The sequence below is a fragment of the Rutilus rutilus genome, assembly GCF_951802725.1.
Source record: "Rutilus rutilus genome assembly, chromosome: 2".
Classification (NCBI taxonomy): domain Eukaryota; kingdom Metazoa; phylum Chordata; class Actinopteri; order Cypriniformes; family Leuciscidae; genus Rutilus; species Rutilus rutilus.
The window spans coordinates 53,396,799-53,411,114 of NC_140210.1; the positions used below are offsets into that span (position 1 = coordinate 53,396,799).

The following is a 14,316-nucleotide window of genomic DNA, read 5'->3' on the forward strand; positions in this document are numbered from 1 at the left end:
TCAGGCGTTTGTCATGCTCATTAATATCCGCTCAGACTAACGTTACGTGATATAACTTAGCGGTTTCTCATCGAGAGACAGAGATATATTTATTCCTGATAATTTTTTTGTTCCATAGGTGCTTGTGTGGGAAATGCGAGGCAATGTTTACAGCTGAGGAAAGTCAGTGTTGCAGGGAGGTGGATGCATACTGGGCCTTAGTGGAAAATGCCAAACTTGCATGGTTGCAGTTAGTGTAACTACAGTAAAGCCATGGTGAATGTTACTGATCTGTGGACACTGGATAGTTCGTTCATTCATTGCACAATGTTTATTCCTGGTTTCCACGTCAGCGCTGTTTGATCCGTTAATAACGGAGAAATGTGAATATTTCTCACTAGATCTCGCAGTGATGTTATTACTTCAGTGGCAAATTCAAATGCTTTATTTACTGGATCTCGCAGTTACAGTGTTGCTTGATCAGGCTCGCGCTGCACTGGTCCAAACTGATAAACGGACCACACAAACACAACAACGAGTAGCTCAGTTTCGTTCCGCTTACATTGCGTTTGCCAGTTGATGTTGTGCTCGCGCCTACATCCGGCAGGAGAACCCGAAGATGCGTGCACTGAAGGAACCGCACCAGCTCTGAGTCTCACCCGGTTCTTACTTCGGTATCCCATGTTGAACTCCATCATATCGCTGGGACGATAATCCTCCGATCTGAAGTGAACGCTACACACGACCGCGTTTTCCGAAGCCGACGTGGAAGAGAAATCCCGTCTCTTCACCTGCACAACCCGCACCCAGGCACGAAAGATAGCACCGTCCTTTTTCTTGTTAGGAAACCGGTGGACTCGATGTCCTGACAGGCGGGAGTTTTTGCAAGCTCCACAAACACAAAAATTGACCATGACGATGATAAATTGAAATACAAAACCTACTGAAAACACACTGACTCACGACCGCTCTTACTGAATACCAACCTACTCTGCACTGAGCTGCGGCAGAGCACAGCACACGTCTCCCTCGTGTGACGTAAAATGACGCGATGTTGAAAAAAAGCGGTTTGTACGAGCAGGCAAAGAAACGCTCACTTTATCTACTAAATTGGTGTCCTTATGTCGTTTTAAAACATTTTAAATCCTGCATTATCTTTTCATATGGTATTTTCATACATGGTTATATATTCATTTAGATTTTTTTTTTACATGCAAGATGCTCTTTAAGAAAAGCTTCATCATTATAATATTAGGAGGCCTTTAGCTTCAGTTAAACATGTGATGTCTTCGGCTCACACTCGCCAAACAGGAAGTGAAACTACAGACACAGGAAGAGCTTTGAGGCTTCAGCTAAACACACTACGTTTCCCACAATGCAACTCTTCTCCCAGAGCTCATATGATGGAGAGAGAGATTTTAATGTTCAAGAAATATTCTGTATTATTTATAGTTTCTGTAAACAACAGTGTTTCTCCATGCTGTCGATTACCACAGAAAATACCCCTAACACACATTTCTTCTTCATCTCATGTCTTTTTCATTCAGAGTTTGGCAATGATTGTTTCCTTCAAATGTTTGACATTTTTTCCTATGAGTGGATGATGCTTAACATGTAATTAACATGTCTTGAAAATATATTAAAACATTAAGAAGTACAAAAAGAGCAAAAAGAGCAACAGAAAACACTCAAACATGTTAAAGACAGACAGAAACAGGTTGTGGTTGATGAATTCACAGTTCATTTCCTGGTCAAAACTGAGAGGCGTTTTCACACCTAACGCCACATGAAAACACAGTCAGTGAACAGTATGAGTTTGACTCTCAACACGTGAAGGAAATGTTAATATTTGTTGCTGACTCACATTGTTCTCTCAGTACGGAAGAGAACGACAGTAACGTTTGTCACACATAATTTGGTCTTTTATTTAAGCGAAACGCTTGTCAAATTTCATCATGTTGGACGTCCTGCTGCTCTTTTCCAGCATCTGTACACACTCAAAAAATAATTTGTGTCTAAACATAAGATTTATGTATTTGAATTGCATACAAAATTCCCATGCATTTGGATTACATAGTTTTAACATAAACCAATCAATAATCTGAATGTGATTCATATTTTTAAGTCATATATAAATGAAACAGATAAGATTTATGTAATTGTATTAATAAACTGAATGTGATTTATATTTATCAGTCATATGTAAATGAAACAGGTAAGATTTATGTAATAGTACACAGAAAAATGCCCATGTTAAATTAACACTGCTCAGTGTTCATATGTGTGCACACTACAGAGTTAAAGCGGTGTTGAAGTTAATGAGATAATTAAGTGATGATTGGGCATTAATTATGAACACCTGCTGTTAACAAGCAGAATCACTGAAGGAAAGAGAAACACAAGAACTACAACTGACTTCAGACACAGCCTTAGATGAAATCAACTGAAGATAAAAGAAGACATTAAATCTGTGAAGATCTCAGCAGAGGAGGATTAAACAACTCCACAAACAGCATTACCAGCTTCACTTATTACTAACCAGACTGACTTTATTTCATTTCCGTTTGAATGAAATCAATAGTTGTATTTTAAAGTCACCATGATGGTGGTTAGCGTTTGCTTTAGTTGGGCTCTTGACCCTTAACTCTTTAATATAACATTTTCTCTGGCTGCTATAATTATGTGTTTATAAAACACGTTTGTTGCAGAAAAAAAGCCAAGAGAAAATGAGATCAGGTGATGTTGGCTGTTTATTGATGAAGGTGTAATCATCATATTGTGGCCTGAATCACTTATCTTTTTCAGTATCTAATGCTTTGATTATTGGGGTTATGTGATTTTGTTTTATTTATTATAGTAGCTGTGTGACCTGACAGCATTAGATCCAACAGTTAATCAAATAATATAAAGAATTTTAAAAACATTTAGAGCATTAAACTTTTTCTTCTACATTATTACTTAGACATCAAGAATCAGTGTATGACTCTCAACAATGGTGACAATCAATGAAATGCTTCATGCTGCAGTGCATGCTGGGTACCACCAATCAAAACTCACCCATATCTCCCAGCATGCATTGCAGCATTAATAAATTATGCATCAGGATTTTTTTTTATCTTTTGTCACCATTGTTGAGATTCATATGCTGTTTCTTGATGTCTGTGTGAGTCTAAGTAATGCCATAGATGAAAGGTGTTTGTGCACTAACAAAAAAAAAAACTTGCTAGATTTCATGCTGTAAAAGCTAATGGCTTCTGTTATGAATAAATCAATATTTAAAAAACACAAATCCTATATAATCAAAGCATTAGACACTGAACAAGATCAGCGAATCCAGCAATTACATGATGACTTTGTCATCATCATTAAACAGCCAACATCACCTGATCTCATGGCTTTTTTGCTACAACAATTGTGCTTTATAAACACATAATTATAGCAGCCAGAGTAAATTTCATATCAATGAGTTAAGGTTCAAGAGCACAACTAAAGCAAACGCTAACCACCATCATGGTGACTTTAAAATACAACTATTGATTTCATTAAAATGGAAATGAAATAAAGTCAGTCTGGTTAGTAATAAGTGAAGCTGGTAATGCTGTTTGTGGAGTTGTTTAATCCTCCTCTGCTGAGATCTTCACAGATTTAATGTCTTCTTTTCTCTTCAGTTGATTTCATCTGAGGCTGTGTCTGAAGTCAGTTGTAGTTCTTGTGTTTCTCTTTCCTTCAGTGATTCTGCTTGTTAACAGCAGGTGTTCATAATTAATGCTCAATCATCAGTTAATTATCTCATTAACTTCAACACTGCTTTAACTCTGTAGTGTGCACACATATGAACACTGAGCAGTGTTAATTTAACATGGGCGTTTTTCTGTGTACTATTACATAAATCTTACCTGTTTCATTTACATATGACTGACAAATATAAATCCCATTCAGTTTATTAATACAATTACATAAATCTTATCTGTTTCATTTAGATATGACTTAAAAATATGAATCACATTCAGATTATTGATTGGTTTATGTTAAAACTATGTAATCCAAATGCATGGAAATTTTGTATGCAATTCAAATACATAAATCTTATGTTTAGACACAAAAAAAAATTTGCGTGCAGGTGAGAGCAGGACTGGACTTGATGTCTATTCAGAGATTGTGTTGCTGGTTAAAGAAGGTAAGTGATTCATTTGTTAATAGCAGAAAAGAACTGCATGGAAACAAGCTGAGAGTGAGAGATCAAGTCATTAATCTTGTACAACCCCAGATCCAGAAAAGTTGGATAATTTTGTCAAATGCAAAACAAATGAAGAATCTGTGATTTGTTAATTCTGTTATAACTTTATTTTACTGACAAAAGTACAAAGAAAAGATTTCCCATGTTTTGGTCACACTTTATATCAGGGTCCAATTGTCACTATAACTACGACTTGGTAGTGCGTTAAAGTGACTTTACTGGATTTCTTTGGCACAACAAGAAACAGAGTGATTAAAACAGAGATTGAATGAAAGATTGTATGTATTTTAAATGAACTTCAGTGTCAGTGTTTTAAGTTGATCTTTCCTGTGACCCTTCAGATAAAAAGACCACTGAAGTTTCAACCATCAGCCCTTCTTCAGAAACACCGTCATCTTTCAGTACAACAGAACTGAGTCCACAATCAGGTCAGTTCCTCTGTCTGTCGCTCTTTATGACTCTTATTTCTTGAATATTGTGCTTCTAAATGTACTTGAAGTCATTTATATATATTAGATGATTCCTTTGAGATTAAATGTGTTAAAGTTGTTGAAGACTGAAGGTTCAGTCCTCAGATGTTTGCTCCCGGTTATTAAAAAAGCACAAATTGCTTTGGATAAGAGTGTCTTTAGAATGAACATTAACATATTTTCAGTTGAAAGTAATCAGTGTAAATCAATAAACGTTTGTTCATATTCACATGATGTGAATGGTTTGTGTGTGAATGTAGAGCTTTAGAGTTTGTATGTGTTCATGTTCTCACTGCATGATTCACAGTCACTGGTGTTTCTCTCTGTCAGCGACTCATCAAATAGAAACTGAAACAACAAGAACAACAACAGGAAATACTACAGTTCAACTCTATCAGACAAACATTAGTAAGCACACAAACTACACTACCCATAATGCAACTCTCTGATCACATGATCACTCTTTGAAAGGAACTTGCTGTGAACATTTGTAGAGGCACGTACTCGTGTGGTTAACTTGCTTTGACATCAACCACAGACAGAAGTGTTTCCTTCTGAAGAGTTGAGGTTTACCACTGCAGTTTCATTTCAGTTACACAATATAATATTCTATTGTACTATAATACAAATTATTTTTATAAATGATAAGAATGTTATTGTTCACTTAACAGTAATATCAGAATCAGCATTGTGTTTTATACAATATAATATGTTCAGATCTGGCTTCTGTTGCTGGCGGTCTGGGTTCGGTTCTGCTGGTTCTGACTCTGTGTTCTGGAACCTTCATCATCCTGAAGAAGAGGAAGAGGAAATCTGGGACAGGTAACAGTTTGTCTGTGATAATTAGTGTTATTATTTAGGTCTATTTTAGTGTGTAAATTGACTGACTCTCTATTTTCATGCAGCTTTATTTCAGCAAAACATGCAGCACAATACAGAGGTGAGTGTTCAAATCTTTACCTGTAGAAGATCAGACATACATGTTAAATGATTGTTGATTGATCAACAGAGAGAATTATCTACATAAACTATTAAATTATTAATGTATGTGTTGTTTTTCAGACTGAACGCATGTATGAGGAGATTCCAAACACAGACGTCACCGTGGTAACATCTTCATCCAATCAGACGCCTGCATCTTCATCCAATCAGACGCCTGCATCAGACCACAACAACTGTACAGAAGTCTCTACTGTTTACGCCACAGTAACCAATCAGCAGCCTGATTCAAACCCCAGTCACACCCACTCTGCCAATCAGGTGACAGACACAGCCGGTGATTATTATGCCAAAATAAAGTCTCCTGAAGCAACACAGGACAGCGGGACAGAACTGATCTACGTAACAGCAACACATCCACAAAACATCTCAACAAACGAGGGTCCGATATATTCAGTGATCAACCATAAATGAAAAAGACTCTCAAAATTTGGTAAAATCTACATTGTTTTAATTATTCAATCTTTTGTCACACTTTTATGTACAAAACACAGTTTATAAAGTGTATAATGTATAAATAAAGTTAATATATAACTTCATATATAACAAACAATAAAGAAACATTGTTTGAATGGCCGTCAATGGAGAAAGATGCTGTTGAAGCCGTATAGTGTAGTTTCAACATCTACCAGCAGGGGTTAATGGAGTTAATATGACATCTACCAGCAGGGGTTAATGGGGTTAATATGACATCTACCAGCAGGGGTTAATGGGTTACATTTACATTTACATTTATTCATTTTAGCTGACGCTTTTATCCAAAGCGACTTACAATTGCTATATATGTCAGAGGTCGCACGCCACTGGAGCAACTAGGGGTTAAGTGTCTTGCTCAAGGACACATTGGTGTCTCACAGTGGAGGGTTGGGTTAGTATGACATCTACCAGCAGGGGTTAATGGAGTTAATATGACATCTACCAGCAGGGGTTAATGGAGTTAATATGACATCTACCAGCAGGGGTTAATGGGTTAGTATGACATCTACCAGCAGGGGTTAATGGGTTCTTGCTACTAAACCTCAACAACTTGTCAAGAACAGTATAGATTTGATTAGATTTTGATTGAGAATTTAAAGGGGTGGAAAAATGCCCTTTGCGTATTTGAGTGTTTGATGTCTCCAGAGTGTGTGTGTGTAGTTTTAGCTCAAAATACCCCACAGATATTTTTATATAGCATGTTAAAATTGCGCTTTTTGAGGGTGAGCAAAAACGCACAGTTTTTGTGTCTGTCCCTTTAAATGCAAATGAGCTGCTGCTCCCGGCATAGAGGGCGGAGGTTAAATTATCTCTCCACACACATGCACTGAACATTTCAAAAACTTTTAGCCTTTTATGTTCAAACCGGAGTCAGACAATGATGGACACACTCAAGAAGAAGTGAAAACATGTAGACAACATTTCTGAATGGTTAGTTGATGAATGTATGTAGCTGATGTGTAGTTATCTTTTAGTCATTGATTAGCATATTCTGTCTTGATAATCTATAAATTGTGTTCAAGGGGCGGGGTTTATGTAAATTCTAGGGTTAGTGATGTCACTAACCCGGGAGGAATGTTGTGTAGTCCCTGCCAGCCGTTTGTTGTAGTCCTTAAAAAGCAATTTCTTTAAAGGGATACTCCACTTTTTTTGGAAATAGGCTCATTTTACAACTCCCCCAGAGTTAAACAGTTGAGTTTTACCGTTTTCGAATCCATTCAGCCGATCCCACTTTTAGCATAGCATAGATCAGTGGTCACCAACCTTTTCAAGCCTAAGATCACATCCAAAGTCCAAATGTAAACCAAGATCTACCACTTGCATAAAATTATGAAAAAAAAAGGCCACAATGTAGTTCTACTTTGACATTCTTTGTTGCCTGTTAGTCACTAGCAAAATATTTATTTAACTATACAAATAGTATATAACTATACAAACTGTCAACTATAATTCAACATTTGCGGAGGTGCGCGTGCGGCAAAAATGACGTCATTGTAACAGCGCGCACGACTTTCAGCCGAATCTGCCCGAGCAGACGGATATTAGTACATCTAATCACACCGGCACCCAGTTTGCGTGTCTAAATCAGTTGTATGGTCTGGTTTTCAGTCTAAAACAGTTGCGTCAAGTATGCCTTGTCTGTTTGGGGAGGTGCGCGTGCAGTCAGCGGAGGCTAGCGCTGCGGTGCAAGGCGAAAGTATAAACAAGGCTTAAGTAAGCAGTTGTTTTACAGACATTATGTAAACTATAGGCTATTTGATTGGACAGATATACCCCTTTCCCTTCCCTAGACACCATTTACTACACACAATAGGCTCACACATGGTGCATTTTAAATTAATAAATAATAATGAATAAAAAAAAAATATTTTTTTTTTCTCTGATTATGAAAACTCTTCGCGATCGACTTAAAATGCTTCCAAGATCGACTTGTCGATCGCGATCGACGGGTTGGTGACTCCTGGCATAGATCATTGAACCCGACAAGACCATTAGCATCTCTGTCAAAAAAATGAACAAAGAGTTTCGATATTTTTCCTGTTTAAAACTTGACTCTTCTGTAGTTACATCGTGTAATAAGACCGATGGAAAATGAAAAGTTGTGATTTTCTAGGCTGATATGGCTATGAACTATACTCTCATTCCTGCTGGACTCATGGTACAGCAGCAAAGTTTCTTGATTATTACGCAGGAATGAGAGTATAGTTCCTAGCCATATCAGCATAGAAAATCACAACTTTTCATTTTCCGTCGGTCTTAGTACACGATGTAACTACAGAAGAGTCAAGGGTAACACTTTAAAATACGGATCCTTCGTTAATGAATAACTACACAGGAACAAATGAGTAACACAATATTAACAATCTAGTAACTACAGTTAACTAACAAGTAACTCTGATTAACGAATTAGTAAGTAATAGCACACAGATTTAAGTGGTAGTTCACTATTAACTAATCAATAACTACTATTTTTTAATACTTCCCAGAGAACTACTGAATTTTTTACAGATTTAAGTGGTAGTTCACTAATAACTAATCAATAACTACAATTTTTTAATACTTCCCAGAGAAATAATGAAAAAAATTCACAATTCATGCAAAACTAATTAATGACTAATGCAGTAAAAATTACTAGCACTAGATTAACATTACTGCTAGATACTGTACACTAATTATCAATATGTAATAGCGTAGCAGACTTATGATTTGGGAAAGCTGTCAATAATTAGCCTATGCACTGCTGTCTTTTAGAGAACTATTCATAAACTAAATAATTTTTAAGAATTGTTTTTATAAATGCACTTGTCTGGAACACTTACCCTGTGGCCGATTTTCCGGCATTCCTCTGGACTGGCTTTGAATAACTAGACTCATCATGGTGAGTACTGGAACATACTGAGTCATCAGCCATCCAAATACCAGTTATTTTATTATTTAACCTACCTCTCAAAATTGTTTTTATGTATGTCTCTTTGTTCATATGTATATATATATATATATATATATATATATATATATATATATATATATATATGTGTGTGTGTATATATATCCTGTGAATGATTAGATGATTCTACCCTTTCGGGTTGGCTCTTCATTAGTAACTACAGCATGGAATCATGATAACTACTAATGACTCAAGTGTTAATGCATACTTTTATAGGACTTACAAATTATTTGGATCCGTATTCTAAAGTGAAGATCATGTTAACTAACTAGTAATGACTCAAGTGTTACTACATACCCCTATAGGAACTACTAATTATTTGGATCCGTATTCTAAAGTGAAGATCATGTTAACTAACTAGTAATGACTCAAGTGTTACTACATACCCCTATTTGGATCCGTATTCTAAAGTGAAGATCATGTTAACTAACTAGTAATGACTCAAGTGTCTCAAATGACTCAAGCTATAATAAAATAACTGGTATTTGGATGGCTGATGACTCAGTATGTTCCAGTACTCACCATGATGAGTCTAGTTATTCAAAGCCAGTCCAGAGGAATGCCGGAAAATCGGCCACAGGGTAAGTGTTCCAGACAAGTGCATTTATAAAAACAATTCTTAAAAATTATTTAGTTTATGAATAGTTCTCTAAAGGACAGCAGTGCATAGGCTAATTATTGACAGCTTTCCCAAATCATAAGTCTGCTACGCTATTACATATTGATAATTAGTGTACAGTATCTAGCAGTAATGTTAATCTAGTGCTAGTAATTTGTCCTGCATTAGTCATTAATTAGTTTTGCATGAATTGTGAATTTTTTTCATTATTTCTCTGGGAAGTATTGAAAAATAGTAGTTATTGATTAGTTATTAGTGAACTACCACTTAAATCTGTAAAAAATTCAGTAGTTCTCTGTGAAGTATTAAAAAATAGTAGTTATTGATTAGTTAATAGTGAACTACCACTTAAATCTGTGTGCTATTACTTACTAATTCGTTAATCAGAGTTACTTGTTAGTTAACTGTAGTTACTAGATTGTTAATATTGTGTTACTCATTTGTTCCTGTGTAGTTATTCATTAACGAAGGATCCGTATTTTAAAGTGTTACCGAGTCAAGTTTTAAACAGGAAAAATATTGAAACTCTTAGTTAATTTTTTTGAGAGAGATGCTAATGGTCTTGTCGGGTTCAATTCATTAAGCTAAGCTATGCTAAAAGGTGGACCCCCAGACCCGGAGATCGGCTGCGTGGATTCCAAAATGATAAAACTCAACTGTTTAACTCTGGGGGAGTTGTAAAATTAGCCTATTTCCAAAAAAAATGGAGTATCCCTTTAAAAGCAAATATCTCCCTTTGCTTTGAACTTTGAGCATTGTAACTTTGCAGATGTTGTTTATGCTCAAACAGCAACATTACACACTCACTAAAGTTAGAAAAGTGAAATCATAATCAACTATCCCTTTAAATGACTTATAATTGTGTTGTAAGATTAGTGGAGATGCTGTACATGTAATAGATTTACAACAAAAGCTTTTTTTCTAAAATACAATTACACACCTAAAAGAATGGAAAGGTCAGTGTGTCTTTCATACATGCACTTAGTCTGTCACATCGGTCATTATGAAGTCTTCAGCAGGTTAACGTTAGACTGCATCACTTTGCCATGATCTAGTTTGTTTCTGTCGCCTCAGTGATGCAATAAAGATGTATTAAAGTGTGATATTGGTTCATTTTCTCATGTTGTCCATCAGAGGTCAGTGTGGAGGGAATCAGTTTTATTTTCTCAAGACTTTTCTTCAGACACAAAGGAATATGTTTATTTCCACATTTTTAATGTGGTGCAGCCAATGAAAACCATAGGCAGACATTATGCAAATGTGTTACTGCGTTACGTATGCTAGGCATGGGATGATAACCGGTTTCAAGGTTTACCGCGGTTTGAAAAAGTCACGGTTTCAAAACCGCAAACAAAAAAAGTTATACCGTTCCTACGATATGTGCATTTTTTGCTTCGTCAAAGTGAAAGCGCAGGACTCCCTAGATTGTGTGCGTGCGTACTTGCAGCGAAAACAATGCAGCCCCTCCCCCACCGGTTACTGCTGGCAGGCGCGTCGCGCGTGTATGTGATTGTGCACATGATCCGCAGTCAGTGAGACTCAGCAGTAATTTAAGTTCAGGATGGCCGAAGGAGGTGAACCCCCACAACTTTTCCCCCCATCAAAAAAGACCAAGTCAGCGGTGTGGGATTTTTTTGGGTACCGGAAAAATTCTGACGGCCACGGCTTGGAAGAGGAAGGTCAACCGACATGCAAATCATGTTTAAAAAGAGTCGCTGCTAAAGGAGGCAATACATCAAATATGATTTCTCATCTACGGGAGCACCATCCAGCACTCTTCGCTAAATTCAAGGTGAGTTGTTAATTTAAAGCTGTCTTGAAATGAACTTTTGCAAACATCTAAGTTACCAAGTCAGATAACACGGCTAATTAATAAGCATTAGCTAACATCAACTAATTTCCTCTTGCACGTTACTTTACAGAGTGGGGAATAGCAGACTATATGTACTAACGTTACGTTTCTGTGATTGAACATTAGTACAACAATTAAGTTAAGGTGAAATCACGTCTTTGCTTTTAAGCCTTCTGCCACGTTAACATCTTTTCAAAATCACGACATAAAAAAAAAAAAAAAAAAATCCTCGCTGGCTCTCACGTGTCTTTGAGTGTTCATGAACTGATGAGACTGTGTGTGTGTGTGTGTGCATGTGTGCAGTACACTCGCACTCTCTGCGTTAATATGCATCAACACTGAAATAAAAAAATATTTTAGAGCCTTATTTTGATATTTTTAGCAGTACTATTTGTTTTTACACACACAAAAAATTAAATAATGTAATTAGTTGTTTTTGTTAAATCTAGTAAATTACCACATCACATCTATTTTTAAAAGTATACTGATTAAAAGATGAAGTGAAAAAAAAGACTAGTTACAGATTTAGCTTAAATTTGCCATGTCAGTCTTTGTTTTTCTTCTTTGTAGAGCAGCGGTGGCTTCAGCAGCAAAGGACCATCCTCCTCAAAAGCTGCAGGTCAGCCAACAATCCAAGAAACTTTTGAGAAACAGCTTGCTTATGCACCCACATCCAAGGCTGCAAAGGACCTGAACAGTGCGGTGGCATACTTTATTGCAAAAGACATGATGCCTTTTCAAACTGTGGAGAAACCTGGTTTTTTAAAACTAATGAAAACAGCAACACCTTTATACAAAGTGCCATCAAGAAAATTCTTTTCAAAGAATGAAATCCCCAAGATGTACACAGAAGTCAGGGGTCATGTGCAAAAACAAGTGGCAGAAGGGGTGTGGTTTTCTGTTACTACAGATGTTTGGACCAGCAGTGGTGGTAGTGGAGAACCATACATAAGCTTCACAGTTCATTTCCTCTCTCCAGATTGGGAATTGAAGTCCTTCTGCCTCGAAGCTGTTTTTTTTCCAGAGGACCACACAGCTGAAAACATCTTGGAATTTTTTGAAAACATGATGCAGGAGTGGAGCATCACAAGGGACCATTTGTCCAGCATCACAACAGACAATGCGTCAAACATGAAAAAAGCATTCCAAGGCTTACCCTGTGTTTGGCTCAGCTGTTTTGGCCATAACCTAAATTTGGCTATAGTCAAAGTGCTAAAACTTCAAAGAGTTGAATCCGCTGTTCGAGCATGCAGGCATCTTGTTCAAGGATTCTCTCGCAGCTGGAGAAGAAAGAGGGAACTAAAGAAAAATCAGGGACTCCTGAATATTCCTGAAAAATCACTCATTCATGATGTAGTGACAAGATGGGGGTCCACCTTCAAAATGATTGAAAGATTTCTGGAACAGCAGCAGGCTTGTTGTGCAGTGCTTGCAGCAGACAGAAGCTCATGGCATTCAATGCCAAAAGACAGTGATGTGCGCACTTTGGAGATGGTCTGCCAACTTCTGAGGCCTCTAAATGACTTCACAGATCTACTGGCTTCTGAAACAAAGACCACCCTGTCATCATTGAAGCCTGTAATGGAGCACATCACTGGCATACTGGAAGAAAAAGAGGAAGATGATGCCCTAACAAAACAAATGAAAAAAGTAATGAGGGATGATCTGCAACAACGTTACTCCTCTGAGGATGTCAGTAAGCTGATTGACATTGCTTGCTTCATTGATCCCCGTTTCAAGGGCAACTTTTCGCAGAACAAGGATGAGACTGTCATGTTCACTGTAGAGGAAGCTGTGAAACTGGAAGAAATTACATCACGGCCACCTCAAGAATTACCTGCCTTCACTACTGCTCAAGAGCAAGGAAACAGCACTTCCACAACCACTGTCCCTTCTGCTGCAACAAAGAAGAAAGACAAATCTCTGTCTTGCTTGCTCAAAAAAATTACATCAGCAAAACAAGAAATGGTCAAAGAAGGAGATGTCCCATTAAAAGAAAGAGTGATAGCGGAGGTTAAATTGTATATGTCTCAGCCTCCCATATCCTCTGGTACTGACCCACTGGCATGGTGGAAAATTCATGCTCAAGAGTTACCTCTACTTGGCAAGGTAGCAAGAAAATTTCTCTGCATCCCAGCCACCAGTGTGCCCTCAGAAAGGGTGTTCAGTTGTAGCGGACATATCCTCGTACCTCACCGGTCCAAACTTAATCCAGGAAAGGTGAACATGCTCACATTCCTGCATCTTAACTTGGACTGAACTGAATAAAGAATGTGTAAAAAGTGACCATGTCTACAAAAATTGTTGAGCTGCTAAAATGACTACATTTATTTATTTATATATTTATTTATTTTTGGAACTGTGACAAATGGTCATGTTTTTGTTTTGATTAGTGATTGCATATTTTCCATTTAGAAGGAGGTTTTTGAAAATTTTATTTATGTTTATTTATGTTGATTATTGTTGAGCTGCAGGATTAGGCTCACACAAGTGACTGCAATTTAATTTAATTAAGAAGATTCAATTATTTATTTTAATTATTTTGCCTGATGTTCAGTGTTACAAAATGTTCTATATGTTTCCTAAAATAAAATATACTGTGTTCAGTTGGAAAAAAAAGAGTTGTTTTTTTACCCAGACATTTAAATATAAAGCAGTAATTACAATACCGTGATACCGTGAAACCGTGATATTTTTATCCAAGGTTATCATACCGTCAGAATCTTATACCGGCCC

The 14,316-nt window shown here is 36.9% G+C and overlaps 1 long non-coding RNA gene across 1 annotated transcript; it reads left to right on the forward strand.

Moving 5' to 3' along the window:
- The first annotated feature begins 5,288 nt into the window (after positions 1–5,288).
- Positions 5,289–6,224, forward strand: LOC311280835. The gene is made up of 3 exons (XR_014625733.1): positions 5,289–5,508; positions 5,592–5,626; positions 5,749–6,224. It is a non-coding gene; the product is annotated as an uncharacterized lncRNA (long non-coding RNA).
- The last annotated feature ends 8,092 nt before the right edge of the window (positions 6,225–14,316 follow it).